The sequence below is a fragment of the Ailuropoda melanoleuca genome, chromosome 13 (assembly GCF_002007445.2).
Source record: "Ailuropoda melanoleuca isolate Jingjing chromosome 13, ASM200744v2, whole genome shotgun sequence".
In the NCBI taxonomy this organism is placed as follows: Eukaryota; Metazoa; Chordata; class Mammalia; order Carnivora; family Ursidae; genus Ailuropoda; species Ailuropoda melanoleuca.
This window is the reverse complement of record NC_048230.1, coordinates 14464921-14484919: the sequence shown is the minus strand read 5'-3', so window position 1 is coordinate 14484919 and position 19999 is coordinate 14464921. Positions and strand designations below refer to the sequence as shown.

At 52.2% G+C, this 19999-nt stretch overlaps 1 protein-coding gene across 2 annotated transcripts in view; it reads right to left on the bottom strand.

The window, feature by feature from the left end:
- Window positions 1-19999, bottom strand: part of LOC105236000 — a 60761-nt gene that overhangs the window by 39584 nt on the left and 1178 nt on the right. The window contains exon 1 of one of the 2 annotated variants that reach the window (XR_004619525.1): window positions 15267-15381. The exons of the other annotated variant lie outside the window; for it this stretch is intronic. The gene's annotated coding sequence lies outside the window, so the exon portion shown is untranslated. Of the gene's footprint in view, window positions 1-15266; window positions 15382-19999 lie in introns of those variants that run through there. 2 annotated transcript variants of the gene reach the window in all.

The window sequence follows — 19999 nt, the reverse complement described above, 5'->3', positions numbered from 1 at the left end:
TTCACCTCCTTGCTCTGAAGAAACAGACAAGAGGGCAGCCTAAATTTCTCCAGAAAGGGAGGGTGCAGAATCAGGGAACTTGGCACTGAAACTTCCCCCAGCCCGCCTGGGAGAAGGTGTCCCGGAGATGCACTGTGGCCGAGGGGAGGGAACGCATTAACAGCAAGGCCCTGCGGGATGACAGGGATTTCCTACAGTGTTTATTACTTCTTTCCATCACTTAAAAACAAGTTCCAACATTGTCCCAATTCTGATTCTGGATTTTGCTTGGATCCACACAGACGCAAATTCATGTTCAGCAGCCCTAAACTATCAGAAATTGGCAGGGAAAAAAAGTTTCTGTTTGAACAAATTTGCTGGTTTTAAAGACCACTGTCTATCTAAAAACTGAGGGCATGCGTTTACAAGGGCTACTGTCTTCATTGTCAGATGATTGAAGACATTAGACAATGACAATGATGCCATTTGTTTAGCCAGTGTCATCAAGTGTGCCCTGGGCACTGGGCTCTGTGCTTACCCATGCTTATCTCATGGAATCCTCATCCACGAGGGGCGTTATCATCTCGGATTTACAGATGACAAAATTAAGGCTCAGAGAGGCTAAACAGCTGCCCAAGAACACACAGCAAGTAAGTAACAGAGCCAGGGTTCAAGCCCGGGTCTATCTGACCCTAAACACGGGGCTCTAGACCAGGGCCACTAAAAACATGTTCACAGGCCATCCACAAACTGTTATGGGTCCCTGGCAAGATACATCCAGGAAAAGAAAATAAGTAAGGATTTAGAGACATTTCTAGGGGCGCTTGGGTGGCTCATTCAACTCTCGATTTCGGCTTAGGTCATGATCCGAGTTGTAGGAGGCGTCCTGCGGTGTTGGGCTCTGTGCTTAGCAGGGGTCTGCTTGGGATTCTCTCTGCCTCCCCACCTCCCTGCCACCGCTCGTGCTCTCTCTCTCTCAAATAAACTAATAAACCTTAAAAAAACAAAAAGGCATTTCCGGCAATTTGACACGGCCCCGGCATCCCTGCGTGTGGTGGTGGGCTTGCCTCTTCGATCAGGGAACGCACACAGACCAGTTCAGACACCGTCAGACTTGCACAGGCCGGTCACGCTCACTGGGACCACATACCCATCCCTGAATGAATGAAAAACACAACCCACCCTTCACCTCGGCGAGCTGAGGGAGCCCCGCTCTAAAGGCACTCTGCAAGCACCGGGGCAGAGGTGACGCTCAAACGAGCCTCCAGCCATCCCCTCATTGTCCCCTCAGCACGCGAAGTCTTCTAGCACAGTGCCTCTCAGCCTTGAACGTGCGCAAAATGCAGACTGACTCAGGCAGTCTGGGGCGGGGGCCAGACCCCATTTCGAACCACATGACGTGAGGGCTCCTGGTCTCGAGTGTGAACCTCGAGGAGCAAGGTTCTAACCGCACAAGCGCACCAGGGCAGATGGGGCTGGCGCTGGAAACTTGGCCCGACAAAGCCAGCCAGAGTCCCGCAAAGGGCCCAGGAAGAGGCTCCCCACCCAGGCCTGGCCGTGAGGAAGGCAGAAGGCCTTGGTGGGACTGGGCTCGGCTCAGAGGCGCTCTTGCAACACACCTTTTCCACTCCAGCTTGGGCCTGGGACTTCCAGGGGCCCTTCTCCCCTGAGTCGCAGCCACAGAAGCCTTTCTGTCCCAAGGGCTTGACTGAAAGCAGAGCAAAGCAGCTCGGAAGCATGTGCAAACATTCTCCCTCCGAGCATTCCTGAGGAGACAAGGCGTTCTGGGGGAACTGCGCTTACAGCGTCGCTCTGCGCGTGCCAGACGGCCCCCCAGTGATGTCCAACAGGCAGGCCCAGGCAGAATCACTACACTCACGTGTTCGCACCGCACTTTTTACTTCTTATCAAAGGATATTCAAGTCTACTGTGAGAGCTAAGAACTCTAATTAAGAGCTGGAAGCCTCAGAGGAAGGAGTGTAATGTGGGTCACCCCAGGAGGGCAAAAATGGCCCCTCAGTGGCCACTCTGGCAGCCAGAAAGGGCCACGAGCAGCTCTCCTCCAAATAGGAACGGTCTCCACTCCCCTCAGGTAACCCTCAGGTAGCCCTCAGGTTACACGTCCCACTCCTTGGAAATTCTTACAATACAGACCTTCCTCCTTATGACCAATTTCAGTTTCTCCTAATTCAACTTACGGCACAAGGACGGACTATGGACTCAGCAGACTAGGGCCTTCCCTTCCCTTCTCTAAGGAGCAGGAATACATGCAAGAAGGGGCCCCATGCATGAAACTGTTAACTAAGGCAAAGAGCACTGCCTGTTCTGGCGCCGGAGGGAAAGCGAGCAGCTTCCCCACATGCACGAGCTTGGGGAAAGCCAGCCCCACAGTGGGACCGGGCATTTGAAGCCAACGGTACCTGAGAGGGGCTCCTTCGCTCACGCAGAGAGGAGAGGGGCCTGAGGGTCACTGACACAGCCAGCAGTCAGAAGGGCGAGATGTCCCAGCTAGAAGTCCCTCGGCAAGATGCAAGCCCACCCACCTCCAAGGGCCATCGGGCTGAAAACGTGCTCTACATCTCATGTGACTCTCATGAAACCACAAGGCTCCTTCTCCCTTTGCAAAAACCAAATCACGTTTTCCTGCCTCCAAACCCTGCCATGTGCTATTTGCCTGCACGATGCTCCCACCTGGCTCCTTTCCACCCAAGCACCCGTCCTTCTCTCTCTCAGAATCCTGCTCGACACAAATCTCCAGACAGTCTGGTGCAGGCCCAGGAGCGAGGTGCCTTAACCTTGGGCACTGCTGACATCTGGAACCAGATCACTCTCCGTTGAGGAAGGTCTAGCCTGTATATTGGAAGATGGCCTCTAGCCACAAAGGCCAGGAGCACATCCATTCGCAGTTGTGCCAACCAAATATGTCTCCGGACACAACCAGTGTCTCCTGGGGGACAAAATCATCCCCACTTGTGGACACTGCACTGGAGGGATGGCCTGCAACCCTGATGGTACACGAGGGACACCCGAGGAGCTTCTAAAACTTGCCCATGCCTGAGCCTCACCCTGCCCACACTCTGGTTCTAGTCTCAGATTCCACAAGGAGACAAGAGTGTCTGTCACTTTACAAGGCCTCAATGTTCTTTTAAGGTGTTGGTTGGGGAGCGCCTGGGTGGCGCAGCAGTTGAGCGTCTGCCTTCCGCTCAGGGCGTGATCCCGCATTGTGGGATCGAGCCCCATGTCAGGCTCCTCTGCTGTGAGCCTGCTTCTTCCTCTCCCACTCCCCCTGCTTGTGTTCCCCGCTCTCGCTGACTGTCTCTATCTCTGTCAAATAAATAAATAAAATCTTTAAAAAAAAAAATAAGGTGTTGGTTGGTTCATCCATTGGACTGGATCTCTCCAGAAGCCTGAGTTGTATCTTCTTTTTTCCTCTCTCCACAAGGCTTCATGCAGGTCCTCCTATTCTATGCTAATCAGAAAAGTCTGGGAAGTTCTTGAGCCCCCTCTGCTCCAACTTCAGATGAAGAAGCCATTTCAAATAACACCATCTACCCCAAATTCAACGGCAGATGACAAGAAGAATTTACAAGCTTTCAAACTTCAAGAGGAAGAGGGGACAGAAGACATGAGGGTCCGTGAGAATCTAGCCACCTGATTTTGCTCCCAATGTCCAGCCTGTGAATGAGAACCCTTCGTGCTCTCCCTTGCGTGTGAGGAAACTCGGCTGAGTGGCCAGGATGCCCGCCTTCCTCACACAACTCTGTGGAGTCCCACCCCTCTCGACCCCTCTCGACCCCTCTCGACCCCTCTCGACCCCTCTCAGAAGCAGCACCAGCCACTCCCGTCTACCAGACTGGACACTGTGGTCCTCAGACAGACAGTGACTTGAATATAATGTCAGCAGGCCCTGAGTCAGCTGTTTTCTGAGTCTAAAAGACTAGGTCTTTCCTCACACATCCCTCAAGGATTCCCAGGAGGATCAGGAGACCTGACAGACAGAGGGCTGGGCGTCACGAACAGTGAACAGACATAGATCCCTGTCCTCTGCCTCCTCTCCTCCCCACACCTGCAGCTGCCCCTGCTGGCCACCTCTCCAGGCAAAGCAAGAGAGGCCTGTGTCAAGGGGAAAGATCTGGTTATAACCCCAACCTTCCCTAAAGGGAAATGCACTCATCACTCACCCATTCGGTCACAAACATACAGAGGATACCTCATAAATGATGGTGAGTGAGCAGCCAAGCACCCTCCCCGGATTTTACACTTGGGGTAGCTTAAAGACAGAATGATGGGAGGGGGATCCAGGGGCCAGGCTCCCCCCAAGACAGTGAAGGCTATTCAAGCTCCCGAGATCAGCCTTCTCACAAAGATTCACTGGCTCATACATAAGAATACAAATTGTCAATGAGATTACATTACATTTAATGAATGATTTAATGTTTTCTGGGAGATTATAGTCATTTGATATTCATGGCCAGAAAGGAGGAGCAAGTCTTAAAGATCTGCTTCCTGTGGCCCTGGCTAGCTTGCTGAAATCGGTCTAGGGCCCCGAGGCCTTCCATTCTGAGGTGGCCAGCGGGATAGTGATTTTTTTCCCCCAAGCTTCCTTTCCTCCCCTCAATTACACACACGCGCTGTTGCCTGGAGACTGAACGCATTCCTGATGCTTATGCTTCTTTTCATTCCCCAGAAGCAGGAGCTCTGGAAACCGGGGCCTCCAGGAAACATGCCTGGGGCGGGGGAGACGGGGACCCGAGTGACACTTCCTCACTCACAGGCCCACCCCTCCCCACTGCCCTCCCTTTCCTCCCCAGGACTGAAAAGCCCCAGCGGGCTGGAACTGAAGGGCTCCCGCAGGGAACAAGGCCCCCTTTGAAAGCGCGTGTTTACCGCAGCCCCGGGCAGGGGTTGCCATGGCCACGGTCCACCTTGGCCAGACCCGCAGGCCCAGCGCTGGGACACCCGGCTCGGCCCCCAGCAACCTCTCCTGAGCCCCGCAGCTGTTGCCCGCCCTGATTTTCCGCAAGTCTTCGGCTCCAAACATAATCCTGAATGAACCGAAAGAGGATCAGGGCTCCCCGCATTCCCCAGCAGCCCAGCGGCCGCCCCCCTCGGGGGTCCCCGACCCGCCCGCGCTCGGGGCGACACTGCCCGCCCGCCCCGCTAATGGGGTGACTTCTTTGTGTCACTCAGGATCGCCGCGCCCGGGAGCCTAGCGGGACCGGCGAGGCCAGCCCCGAGGCCGCAGCCCGCAGCTTGAACCCCGGGCCTCCAGGCTGCGGGAGGCCAGCGTGGCGCGGGCCCCCAAGACAAAGGCCCCACATTCCTCCCTCGCCCCTTCCCCTGACCGGCCGGAGGGAGCGCAGCGTCTGAGTAATTCAGCCCTCAAACTGCTCTGCGCTCAGAAGGGGTCCTTCATCACTTGCGTAGCCAACAGGAAGCATTTTATCCCTAACCTGGACCTGCTGTGGGACCCAGAGCCTCCCCAGACGCCCCTCAGCCCACCCAGGCCCACTACTGAAGGGAAGGAGCCACCCCACTTCAACGAATTGCTGGCAGCAGATGGGGCGTGGGAGGAGAGGTGGGCGGTCCAGCGCTCCAGGGGCTGGAAGCTTCACCTTGCACCTGGCAGTGCTGGCAGAACTGAATTCATAGAAGGATCTGAGCATCCGCGGGCTAGACCTGCCTCTGTCAGCAGTCTCCCCACCCTCCCTCCAGCTTCCCAGCTTCTCGGGCTTCCTCCTGCACGGGACTCGCCACAACCCTCCACAGCTCTCGTGTTCATTCTAATCAAAGGGCCTGGGCACGCAGGATCACCATGCCATAGGTCCCTGTCCCTGCAATTGGCCAGCTTTGGCTTCTATTAATCATACTAGCTGATACTCTATCGAGCACTCATTTCATGTAATCCCCACCATAACCATATGAGGAAAGTACTACAAATATCCCCATTTCACAAGTGAGGAAACCCAGACTCAAGGAGGTGAAGAAATGTCCCCAGGACATATAGTTAGCAAAGTGAGAACAAGGGTTCACACCCAGGGGTCTTAATTCCAGACTCCACACGTTACACAGACACATGCATACACTGCACGACAGTCTTCAGAGAACTGACTAAGCCCAGACAGGTGAAGTGACTTGCTCACAGTCACACAGCCAGCTGGGACAGTGTTGGACAAGGAACGAAGTGCCATAACCTGGGCTAAGATCCTTTCCACATCCCAGTCTCAACTACAGAAGCCTCCGTATTTACACAGCTGGGCGCACACTCGGGGTACACTCTCTTTTACAGTGTTACAGTCTAACGGCCTGTAAACCTAGCTCGACCCCAGGCAATGCCCCAAACTAGTCCTGTCCATTTCTTCCAGTCCAGGCTCTGTGTGACCTTCTAACAAACAGCTCCTCCGCCTCTAGGAGAGTTTCTCCTTCTCCTTCTCGTTCTCCTTCTCCTTCTTCTCCTTCCCCCTCTCCTTCTTCTTCTTTTTTAAAGTAGGCTCCTCCAGGCGCCTGGGTGGCTCACTCGGTTAAGCCTCTGCCTTCAGCTCAGGTCATGATCCCAGGGTCCCAGGATCCAGTCCTGCGCCTGGCTCCCTGCTCTGCAGTTAGTCTGCTTCTCCCTCTGCCCCTCCTCCCACTCGTTCTCTCAATCTCTCTCTCTCTCTCAAATAAATAAAATCTTAAAAAACAAGTAAAGTAGGCTCCTCTCTCAACAGCATCACAATCTCTCCCATCCCCCTCAGGGCAGTGCCATCTCCAAGATTCCTAACGCGGAATCGCACACCAGCAGGCCGGCTCGCCTTAACGCAGCACCTCACAGCTCTCAAAGCTTTCTTCCAGATGTTACTACTCCACAGTCCTTGGACCAGGTAAGCCTGGGCCCCTTTCTGAGAACAGTCTCCACCCCCCTCCGCAGGGGAAAGCCCCCAAGCCTTGGGGATCCCTTACGGACCACGTGCTCCTGGCTACAGCGGATTGGACCAACGGGAGACAGCTGACACGGATGGGCCAATCAGATTCATTCACCAGGACTTTGAATCAAGGTTCTGAGCTGCCATTCAGCCTGATGGTTCCTCGACCCAGAGCCGGTCTAGCTGGAGGCTGAGGGGCTGCGACATCTGGCACACAGCCACAGAAGCAGTGGCATCCTGCCGTTGTAGGCACTTGGGAGGCCAACCGTATTTCCTGCCCTCGAGTCTTCCATTCTCCTGAGACTTCAAACAGCTCAAGCTGGTTTCTGTTACTTGCAATCCGTGGAGTCTGAACTAAGACATGGGCTGGGTTATTCTCCTCCTTTTACAAATGAGGAAAGAGGCTCACAGACTCACAGAGGTGAAGTGACTCAGTGAAAGTCGCATGGCCAACGTGTAATAAAGGAGAGGTTAAGGGGCGCCTGGCTGGCTCAGTCAGTGGAGCATGCGACTCTGGATCTCTGGGTCCTGAATTCCAGCCCTGCGATGGGCATAGAGATTACTTAAATAAATAAATCTTAAAGAAAAAATAGGTTAAAACCTGCTGTGAGTCTCCTTCAGTGCCATCTCATGCCTCCTTCTCTCAAAGGATTAAAGGGAGTGGCAGGTGTTCCCTTCCTGTCAGTGTAAAGAGAAAACGGTCACTGAGGACAAGTGATTAGGCCAGAGGCACTCCAATGGGCTAAAGCCACGGACAACAAATTCAAAATGCTCGCCTTTGAAAGCACGAAGCCAGCCCCTTGCCCCCCTATATTTCCCATCCTCCCTAGCGGTTAGGTTGAAGCCATGGGACTAGTTCTGGCCAATGAAATGTGAATGGAAGCAAGGCGTGTCAGTTCCTTGCAAGGCAGCTAAAGCCAGGGGCTGCCTCCATCTCTGTCTCCCTCTCCTGTGGTGACTCTGAAGGCCCTGTGTTTCAGAGGGGTTGCTACAGATGGGGGAGGATTGCCTAACCGCCTCAGACTTTCCATGAGCACAAACTAAGCCTAGATTGTGTCAGGCCACTGGGGGGTCAGGGTTCCGGTATTACTAGAGCACGGTCTAGCCTCCCCTGACTGAAGCTCACCGGTCACTCAGCCTGGCCCCTCAGCACAGTTCCCCGGTCTGCAGGATGCTGCATCTGTCGGTTTGACACATATCTCCAGAGCGCCAGCGCCAGATGCTGCCATGCAGAGAGCCAAGAGCACCGTCGTAAAAAAGACCCGGTCCCTCCCCTCAAGACGCTCCTCATCTAGTGACCCACAGGCCCAGCGGGGACTGAAAGGGATAGTGCTACAGGTGTGAAGGCAGGACCTCCCAGCCAGCCACGGGCTGACCTGAGCACTGAGGAAAGGTATGTGCCAGGAGGCAAAGGCAGCTTGTCCCAGCGACTCCAGGAGGGTGGCAGCCAAGAGCGAGTTCACACCGGGTTTTCACACCCTGCGCGCCACCAGCCTCGTGGCCACACACAAGTGCTTCCCGCGCCCTGGGCACAGAACACGGCGGAGAAGGCATCAGGAGAGCAGGTGCCGGTAGAAAACAGGAGCAGCAAAAGACACGACTCCTCTGCCCTCACCCTGCTCTGCAGCAGTATCTCCTCTGGGAATCACACACACACACACACACACACACACACACACACACACGGCTGAATTTATTTCAGCCCAAGACATCCCAAGCCCTGAGCTTTTCTCCCGTGACCCCGCAGAGCTGAGGACCAACCAGAGACATCCTCACTGTCCGGGAGTGGTGGCTGGTTACAGACTCCCTTCTTCATGCCAAAAGCTAGATGAGAAGTTCGCTGGCAGGGTCGCCATACATAGTTTTGTGAGCTGTTCACTTCACAAGGTGCCCATCCAAGGGGGCACATGGGGCTGGAATCTAGCCTGTGGTCTGCTTACCAAGCTCTGTATCCCAGAGAAAGAGTCCCTTCTTCTAATTCACACAAAGGTATCCTGCTGTATGCTGAAGCCACAGAAAGCCTGGAGCCAGCGGTTCCCCATAAGTAAAGAAGTGAGACGATGAGTGCATGGGAATGTGCTCTATGGTCTCTCTACTTTTGTGTATATTTAAAAAATCTCACAATAAAGGTTTAAAACCCAAAACGATCCCACCCAGTAAATGGCTGTTACTAGGACAAGTGATGTTACCCCTTAGCCCTCTGCCTCAGCTCCCACATCTAAAAATACAATAATCCCTGGTTCATAGAGTTGACGTAGGTACTAAATTGAATTACTTAAAGCGAAATGCTTGACACAGAGTAAGTCCTCTTACAAATGGGCGTTATTAACAGTAGCTGCTGCTGATGGCCGGGGCAGGAAGGAAAACGAGGCAGAGAGGCATTGTTGAGAGAAGCCAACGCTCTAGGAAATGTGTGCCATGAAGCCAGAGAGAGTCTGAAAGCACAACCACCCTTTTCACATTCCAGGGGGCTCGTGTGAGGAGTTTCCTTGCAAAACCCTCCGGATCCCCAGCAGCCTTCACATTCCCCTGGGGACCCCAGCCTCAACTCAGAATCCAAATTAAGGTCCACAGAAAGGTCACAAAGAATGTCTCAGAAAAGGAGATGTTTCCCAGCTTCCAAGCAAACTCAGAGAAGAACAGGGTAACTTGTGCATGAGGCTGGGTGGGCAGGGAGTGCTCACCCCCCCCCCATGACTCCTCTCTGGAGTCCCAGAGAGAACAAGAGATCCCTGGAGGGCGACTAGGATGACCCACGGGACCAAGCATCGGCACAGGGAGGGCCCCCAGCCACCCTCACAGGAGGGGGGGATCAGTGGCCATTCACATCCCTGCAGGTCGAAAGCTATTTTTGAATTGTCTAGTTTTATGTAATGAATTTTTATGTGAATGTCTTCAAAATTTTCACTGCTGTGTGTGAATTTCACCAGTGGTTTGTGATTTAAAAAGGACACTTACACCCCCTATTCATTTCCCCTGAAGGCTTATTCATTCCCCAGAGCCTCACAGGGCTGGGCCGGTGGCCCTGAGGGGAAGCTGAGAGCCTTGGAGGGGCCTCAGCCTTGGCTTGAACCCCCAGGCCCCGTGCCTGGCCCCTGCCCTGGAGACTGCCACAAAAGGCTTCTGGTTTCAGTCAAATGCCATCCCACTCACTTGCTCTCTCCTTTCTTTCTTCTTTTCCAGGATGCTAGCTAAGAGGATGATTCATTCTCTTATTAAGTCAATTCATGAGAAAAAAAAAAAGAAGTCACGCAAGTTTCCAATCCTCTCTTCACCGAACACAAGCCACTCCGAGGCGCATCCCCATACGCACTTCATAGAAATAAGGTAACAACGAAGGAATTCCACGAAAAAGCCCATCCTTCACCTTTCCTTTCACGTCGCAAGAATTCACTATCCTGGCAAGTTTTCTAAGTTTCTAAAGCTGTCACAGCTGAGGGCGGAGTTGGGATTTACAGACAGGCTTGCAGATAAAATGTGATAAGGAGAGGAAAGAGGCACGTGGCCCTTAAACCCAGAGAAGGTAAACTCCCTCACCGCAGAGAGTAAAAATCCACCCAGAAAATGTCCTCTGTCCCTGCCGGCTCGCCTCAGCTCTGTCCCAAACTTAGAAACAGCTGTTTCCCTATAACTCCAAAAAAAGCTTTCATATGCTCCATCTCCTCATTCNGTCTCCTCATTCTTTCCAACACTGCGATTGTACACTTAATCTACCTCCAGGCTCAGCTTATCCGTCCCTCAGCTCCTCAAATAATAAGAGGAGCCGTCAANATCTCCTCATTCTTTCCAACACCGCGATCTGTACACTTAATCTACCTCCAGGCTCAGCTTATCCGTCCCTCAGCTCCTCAAATAATAAGAGGAGCCGTCAAAGAATAAGAAGCCCAACACTACCGCGGTACTAAGTCCTCTCGTAAACACCATCTACGACTCAGCAACCTGGCTTTCTGAGTTCAGATCCCAGCTCCTCTACTCGCTATGTGACCTTGGGCAAGTGGACTCAACCGTCTGTGCCTCCGTAAAGTGGTGATAATACTCTACCCACGTAGGGCTGAGGAAATAAATCAACGTGTTTAAGAAAGGGCCTGGCATGCAACACGCCACGTAATAAATGTCCGCTACTATTACTAGACCGTCGCAACGATCCTGCGAGGTAGGGATTATTATTACCAGCTCTGGTTAACAACCAATAGCCATTTGTTGTTATGGGTATAATATAATAGCTTAACCTCAAGAAAAGTGTAGATTAAGAAGTCAGGTGATCTGGGGCACCTGGGTGGCTCAGTGGGTCTTGATCTCAGCTCAGGTCTTGATCTCAGGGTTGTGAGTTCAAGCCCCACATTGGGCTCCAGGGATGGGATCTATCAGAATGACGCAGTCCATATGTGGCAGGGGTGAGACTGGATCTCCGGTCTTGACTCCAAATCTCACCCTCACTAATTTCACACTCTCACACACTCCCTCCCTCCGGCGTGGAAATTTGAGAAGGGCCATGGATCCGCATCCAAAATGGATTTCAAGTCTGTAACCCCCAGAGAGTGGCAAGATCTCAGGGGAATGTTGCATGATATGCCACATAAAATGAATTTCCGTTTGTTTTCCTACTCTAAGAAAGCATACCAAAGCCGCCTCACAGGAGAAGTTGCCACCACCCCATCAAAGGTGTCAAAAGACCCCGTCAAGGCAGAGGCTTGTAGCAGCCTCAACAATGTTTCAGACTAAAAGGGCTCCCTCGGGAGGCTCCTAGGCTGTCAGCAATTTGCAAAAAGGTCAGTGCAAATCGTTTGGGAGCACATTTATGCAGGCCTGGCCTAAGCCATGTGGACTTCTGCCAAGCCCCTAGTTTTTTAAAACACGCACTGTCTTCACCCTTGATAAATAGCAGCCAGGCTACAGAAACATTTCCACTACACCCAAAAGCCTGCTTGCCACCACAACTCATCCAAATGGATGTTTCCAGTTTGAGAAGGACTCTTCCATAAAAACATCGAAAAACACTCCAACCTTTCCAGCAGAGGTAACCCGTCTGGCACTTAGGGACCCTCTAAGCACCAGTAAACGATATTTGTGGAAAGAAATTATTTGGTAAACACACGCTCCTGCCCAAAGTCTAATTATATCTAATAAATGGATTAAGCCCATCTCTTCTAGCTCCGTTGTGAACATTCATTACAAGATTTCTACACACACGCTTCCATAAATGCTCTTCACGTCGTAGATCAAGCCTGATGAGGTCACCTTCTGGCCACGCTGGAGAGCAAGGAGTGAAGAGCACTGTAGCCCTGGCCTGACCACCAACTACCACGTGATTTCACGAAATGATCATAAAAATAATGACAAACGGCGGCAGCAACAGCGGCGAACATTTACGGAGGACTTAGGAATATGCCAAGCACTGCACTAAGGACTTCATAAGTATTTGATTCTCATTAGCAATCATTAAGGAATATCAATGCTCTCATTGTGCGGGTCAGGAAGCCGAGACTCTGAGAGCCTCAGTGGAGAGAGTAGAGGCTGCATTCAAACCCATGCGCTTAACCACATACCATAGGGCTTTTCAAGGTGCCTGAATGACCCAGGATTACAAATTCCTCTAGGAGCAGTCTGGGTGATCTTCAAAATCCCATCTGGTTTTAAAATTCAGTGATTCTTTCATTTATTTATCTATTTATTTTTAATTTATTTAATTTTATTTCGAGAGAGAGCACTCGAGAGGGGGGGCGGGGGCAAAGGGGGGAGCAGATGGAAAGAGAGAGAGAGAATCCCAAGCAGGCTCCACACCCAGCGTGAAGCCCGACCTGGGGCTCAATCTCACCGCCCCGAGATGACACCCAGAGCCAAAAATCAAGTGTCGGTTCTTCAACCGACTAAGCTACCCAGGCGCCCCTTATTTATTTTTTTTTTAAGATTTTATTTTTTAAATAAGTAATCTCTAGGAGTGCCTAGGTGGTTCAGTCGCTTAAGCGTCTGCCTTCAGCTCAGGTCATGATCCTGGGGTCCTGGGATCGAGCCCAGCGTCGGGCTCCCTGCTCAGTGGAGAGCCTGCTTCTCCCTCTGCCTGCCGCTCCCCTTGCTTGTGCTCTCTTTCTTGCTCACTCTCTCTGTCAAATAAATAAATAAAATCTTTAAAAAAAGAAAAAAAAAGGTAATCTCTACACCCAACATGGGGCTTGAACTCACAACTCTGAGATCAAGAGTCACATGAGCTGACTGAGCCAGCTGGGTGCCCCAGCGGTTCTCTCTTTTAGAGGGAAAATGAATTTATGACTTGGAGAAATAAAATGCAATGATGCAGTGGGACTGCTAAGAGGGATGAAACATCTGCGTGCGCCTCCCCCAGATTCAGGCCGGGGAGGAGAACCGCCGGTTTTCTAGGATAATGATGCCTAGGAAACAACCAGACTGGCCCCAGACAGGCTCTGGAAAAATGACAGCTTGAAGTTCTTACAGGATGCCCCAACTTGCAAGGGTCTGCGAGTTCTCAACTGTCAGCTCGCAAAACTTCATTCGACTTCTTCTCCTTTTTTTTTTTTTTTAAGGAAAGTCAGTTGCAAGGAAATGTGCACAGTGGGGGCTAGTTGGAAGGACACCAGTCCACAGTGTCTGTGGGTCCTGTGGCATACGTATACCTTGCCTTCCTCTCAGGTCTACACCTGCTCATGGAAAACCCATCCCGTGCAGGTAATGTGTGTTTTACAGGGCCCTGAAGACCTCCCAGCCCTGGGTCTCAGCAGTCCTGTAACCGTGTGGGCTGGTGTCCTACGCCCGCCCGCTGACATCTTCACACACTCCCTCCTTCCTCACCCATCCCGGTCTCCAGGCACAAAGACACTCCATGGCTTCCTTGCCCAAGTCCTCTGATTCATCTTCTTCCCCTCCCTGCTCCACACAGGAGTTCCCTGCCGGGCCACCTTGCCGCTAGCCCCCACGGCCGGCTGGGGAGACTCTGGCCCAGCGCGCCCCTCCCCGCGCACGCCCCAGCTCGCTGGCTCGCTCCGCTCCTGGCACAGCCTGAAACTGAAACTAATCTCAGACCTGAGCAAAATGAAATCATTTCCTATGCCTGATCACCCTACATGACCACAGAGAATCTTCTCCCCAGCAGAGCACCAAACCAGAGCTCCATCAGGACCCCCTGGAACCTGGTGCTTCCTTAACAAACAGGGGACGACAGGCTAGAGGAGGAAGCAGAGGGTTTTCTGCCTCTGCTTTGCTTGACTCGGCCCCGAGTCCACTTTAAACTGACCCCCGCAAGTAAAGCCCACCACCCGGTATTTTAAACCCACTGTTCAGCATCAGTTCATATCCGGCTCCTTCTTAATCAGGTTCTCGGAGACCAAGCCTTGTTCTCTTCAAAGATCTCTGCAGCCCTCTTGCTGAGGGCAGCTGAGATCACTGTGTCATGTGCTTTTCCTAAATTTGAAAAATGCAGCCTTTACTTGTGTGCTGGGAACCACAACAACAAACCCAAAACATTATAAATGAACATTACAATGAGCATAACGTTGGCCCTTGTCGATCTTCCAAAGAATTGTACATTTTGAGGAAGTCCCTAAACCGCGTTGTGTTCGTTCGCCTTGCCCCCCCCCCCCCCCCCCCCCCCCCCCCCCCCCCCCCCCTCTGTGGCTGGGGGTATTCGATAAGGACTCTGCTGCCGGCCTCGGCAAAACACACACGTGGAAGGACAAAGGTGCCAGCCCAGCAAGCCTATGGTAAAAGACTAATAACTTTTGGATTGTCTGCGATTTACATTTCATTCAGCGAAGTTTACTGAGGGCCCCAAATGTGCACCCAAAGCCGTTCTAGGGGCCAGGCCAGCAGGGTGACTGAAGTGACCCACTAGCTCCAGCAGGGAACGTCATTCTCAGGGACATCTTCTGAGCCGAGCTGACGCTTTCTCCAGTGCCAACAGCCCAAAGGTCAACCACTTGCGGGCTTCCTGCAGCCTCTTCCAAGGCTGGGCCCCCACCCTGCGGGCCCTCCCAGGGAGCAGCCCCTCTGACCGGCATCAGTGCAGGGCAAGCCCCCAGCTGTGGGGCAGACGTGCTCTGTGTCTCGGCTCCAGGGCTAATGAACGAGCCGCTCCGTTATGGGGCATTCGTCAGTCACCGCCACGGTAAAATAAGGCGCTAGGCCAGGTTTGCGCAATCTTCTAGCTCAAAAATTCCAGCTCCTTTTACCCTTCTATCGCTGGGCTGACCCAGACCTCTAGGGATCTCTACTTCACCTTCCTGTCTCCCCATGAAACCTCTTAAACCACCAAGACAAATGAAACTTGTCCCCATTTCTGAAGACCTTCGGGGGAGGCCGTTCCCCTCCGCTCCTGTGAGTCACTTGTACTCACATCTCACATCCGATCTGCGAGGAGCGTTTTCCTCATACCTTACTTGAGTCCTTCCTCTGCGGCTTACATTCACTTGCCTCTGGTTCTGCTTCTAAGTTCAGAGAGACAAGACTGAATCACTGTGCTCTGAGCAGTAACTTTAAAAAAAAATTTTTTTAAGTAATCTCTACACCTGACATGGGGCTCAAACTTACAACCCCAAGATCAAGAGTCACAGGCTCTACGCACTGAGCCAGCCAGGCGCTCCTCTGCGCAGTAACTCTAAGGAGATTTTTATTTCTTCTTCAGCAACTTCATTGCAAGCATTTCAGGAGGTGACTCTTAAAACCACAAGACATCGAGGAAGCCAACTGCACTTCCTGGTTCCTGCCTCATCCTGGCCAGCGTGTTGCCGGATCCAGAACATTTGACCTTCGGGTTCTAATCAGAGTTCACAGAGTCATGTCCTTCATGGCCAGATCAAAAGCCCCGGAGACAGGAGCCATCTTTACCCTCACTCATCTCCAGTGCCTCCTCTTGCAGGAAGCCTTCCCTGCCCCAGCCCTTTTGGCTGGCAAAGCGTCCCCTCTCAGCGCTTTGTCTCACCACAGTACTTGCCATGGCAACTGGAGTTCTAGGCTAACATACCTGTGTCCCTACTATACCACAGGCATCTTGTGGGCAGGGGCCGTGTCTTCACAACCTCTGTAACTCGGGGTCAGGCCCCAGTAGAGTCTCTGGCACGTGCCCAGTGCTTCTCAGCAGACTGAACATTCTAGGAATGTCCCAAAGATGTTTGAGCATTGCCTGGGCAGCCCTTCCAGCACAGCATGAACCCCTCAACCTCCCACCTCCACCTCCTCCTCACCTCTCTCCACCCCTAGCCCAGGAGCAGTCCCTCCGAGAATTTCTCTAAGGATGTAAGCTCTGTAGCCAGGCCTCTTGGATTCAAATCCTGGCTCTACCACCTTCTAGCCATGTGATCTTGGGCAAGTTATTTCACCTCTTTACGTCTTTGCTTCTTAACTGAAAAATAATATAACATCTCATAGAGTCTCGTGAGAATGAAATGAGCTGATCCGTAAGAAGCACTTGAAACAGAGGCTGACCCATCACCAGCACTCAGTGAGTGTTGGAATGACCATTCCCCAAATCTTTTCCTTCCCAGAACCCCCCTCCACCCTGCAGCTTCCACTCTTGACTGCATTTGGGCCCATCCCTATCCCCACTAGACTCCCTTCCTCCAGGCCCTCTTTGCCCTGTTCCTCCAGGACCAATGTTAGCATCCACATAATAACCACAGAACTCCCCTAACTTATTATGATACTCCCGCTTCTCCAACCCCCACCAGCTTACAGGGCAAAGTCTCCAAAGAGAAGGGAGAAGAGTTGGTGCCACAGCAGGGCTACGGATGCTGAGTCATTCTGCACCCAACTATGCTTCTCCCTCGTCGCCCCTGATATTTCAGGCTCCCCGTCTCTCCACCATGCAGTCCCCTTTGCTCATAATTCAAAAACCTCACCCCACTCCATCCGACCCCTTCTAAAGCCAGCCCCCGCCTCTACAGTCTTTACCAAAGGTTTTCCTTAACAATAAGAAGCCTCAGAACATTAGCACCCATGTGCAGAAATAGTAATAATAATCAATAATAGCTTCTCCACTAAAGAAGTACGCTACACTCTTTGGCATACACATTAGATCTCCTTCCACACTTTTTTTTTTTTTAAAGATTTTATTTATTTATTTGACAGAGATAGAGACAGCCAGCGAGAGAGGGAACACAAGCAGGGGGAGTGGGAGAGGAAGAAGCAGGCTCACAGCGGAGGAGCCTGATGTGGGGCTCGATCCCACAACGCTGGGATCACGCCCTGAGCCGAAGGCAGACGCTTAACCGCTGTGCCACCCAGGCGCTCCTCCTTCCACACTTTCTAAAGCTGACAAGCTGAAGCACTTACAAAATCAGAAGGGAAGGTGAAGGCTGGGACTCTCACTTCAGATCCTACACTCTGAANTCCTCCTTCCACACTTTCTAAAGCTGAGAAGCTGAAGCACTTACAAAATCAGAAGGGAAGGTGAAGGCTGGGACTCTCACTTCAGATCCTACACTCTGAACTACTGAGCTTCGATGGGAAGGGCACAAAGGGGCCCTGATTACCTCCTGGGGGGAGGAGCTTAGAGGGAGCTGGAACTTTTTTCTCCCACCAGACATTCCTCAAAGACACTGGGTGTCACCCTAACAGAAATGAAAAGGTCACATTTTACAAGGGAGTTTATGTTTACAGGCACTGTTCTGGCATTCATCATTTATGACCTGTTTTAAAAATAAGAGGAATAGCTGCATGAGTAGGAGTCCCTTACTCTGCTCTGACACATGGGAGGTGCTCCCCGGGAGGCCGAAAGCAGAGAGACCAGAGACGCACGGAGTGAGCCACCACAGCCAGCATCCTGACTGCACCAGCAGGGGCTGACCAGGGCAGCAGCAGACAGGTCCTGGCCACTGAGGAATGTGAATTTTTAGTCACTGCCACAGGACCCTTACATCTCACCAAGACAACCTCCAAGTCCCAAGTTCGGGGACTTGGACTACCACATCTCCAAGGCCCTCTATGGCTCTTCCCTCCTGTAGGCATACAAGCCAACAAACAAGCGTCTCCTCCTCCAGGCCATCTTGTGTAATCAGGGGTGATCCCTGTCCGACTCCCAGCTTCCTGCCCCCAAGGCTTTTGTGGCTTATTGCTAGGCTGGGGGAAATCAATCACGGCAGAGTACACGTAGGAAGCTCTCAAGGAGGACACAGTGTGAGCCCTACTCTGTACCAGTCACTGTGCAGGAGAGTTAAACAAAGCAAACCCCCCATGAGCTACCTCGGTCTGGGGGCACTTGGGTCTATGAAGGGCTTCCCAACACCAAAGCAGAGAAGTCAAAGATGGCAGACCTACGACAGGCTCTCCCAGCTCCCCAGCAAGTGTAGACGCCACAAACACCTGAGCAGCCACACTAGGGAGCTCTGGCTGAGAAAGACAAGGCAGGCCACGCCTCCTGGGGGTGCACTGGGCTTGATGACAACCATCTCCTCTGGCCCCCCACTTGCCTTTTAAAGCCCAGAGGGATCTAAGGGACCTACAGTACCTAGATCCTGGCCTTGGACAACTCCGCCCCAAAACCCCTCAAGGGGAGGAGTGTTTTCACATTTACACTCCCCATGGCAGCTTCTTCTCTCTCCTCACCCCCACCGCCCCAAGAATAAGCTGGGGCGCTTAAAACACCCGGCTCCTATACCCAGTAGAAACACCAGAATATCCATCCCATACCCTAACCCTTGTATGTGCCTCTAATTCAATAGCACTGTGGCCCCAGCCCAGGGCCCAGAGCCTTCCCAAACAGACAGCGAAATCAGCCCCTGGAGAAGCCCCCCACCCCATATATCTACCCCCATCCTCTGGCTAACTGTAGGGAGCTGGACTCTGGCCCGGAGTTCCCAGATCTCTAGGGCCACAAGCCCAAAGTTGCATGAGAAGGTCATGAGAAAAGACCTCTTGGGATCTCTACTCTTTGCACCCTGGGATTATTCACTGACCGGCCACAAAGGAGGGAACTGCTCTGAAAGGCCTATGCCAGACCAGACTGTAGATCAGGGGTCTTAAAAGGGGTTCTCCAGTTCCAAAGGGTATGGGAACATTCTCAGAGTGAATACAAAACGTGTCCCTGCACACATGCATGCCTAAGGCAGGAAGAGCTGGAGCTTTCACCAGATTCTCAAAGGGGCCCATGACCCCCAGTATCTGGCCCCAAGGTCCCCCCTCGTCATATTATCACTCCTAGGCCATCCTAGTTGACCAAGGTCTCTTTTCTGTTTAAGGATGTGCCCAGGCCTGAGGACCACTCCTGTTCCCTTGTCTCCTGCTCCTTTCAGCTGCAGAAAGGGGACAGGAGTGTTTCGAACCCAACCCGCCTGCACGCACCCTTCCTCCTCCTGGTGACCTGAGCCAGGTTTCTCTCTCCGTTCCAGAGATGCCACCCCCCATTCAAAACAGAGGTCCCAATGACATCCACCCTCAACAAGAGAGGGGGCCCAGTTTCACACTTGATCCCACAAGGGGTAAGAGGACTCGCTCACCCCCTGCAGGCATACATGGCCTACCCCCACCAGGATGTGAAGATGAGCACGCCTGCCAAAGAAAAGGGATGAGAGGCCCTGAACATCTCCCCGAGTCCTTTCTCCTGGACCGGGTGGCTCAGGATGCTGCAGGATAGCCAACAGGAAGGGTTATGCACCCCTCCCCCCAGTGGCACTCCTGTCCCGGGCAGGGTGGGGAGTGGGATGGTCTCCTTGCATCCTGTTCCACCTCTGGGACATCTTATTTCTCAACTCCCAATCATTCCCCTCACCTCCACTCTCACCAAATAAAATAAAATAAAATAAAATAAAATAAAATAAAATAATGAAATAAATAATAAAGGAAAATCGAAAACCTCCTTCTCCCTAAAACAAATTCCTCTCCGGGAATTTATTTTCAGTATACATTTCCTGCAGCCAAAACTTCTTTTAAGGGGAAAAGAAACGGCCAAGCCAGGGCTCGGGTGTAAGGCAACAATGCAAGGAGAAACTGAAGAGGAAAGAATGGATAAACGCCAACACCAACCCCCTGGAGCTCTGAGCCCAGGGCACACCGAGCCGGAGGGGCGGGGGAGCAGGGGCGGGGACAGCGCATTAAAAAAAAAAAAAAAAAAAAAAAAAAAAAAAAAAAAAAAAAAAAAAAAAAAAAAAAAAAAAAAAAAAAAAAAAAAAAAA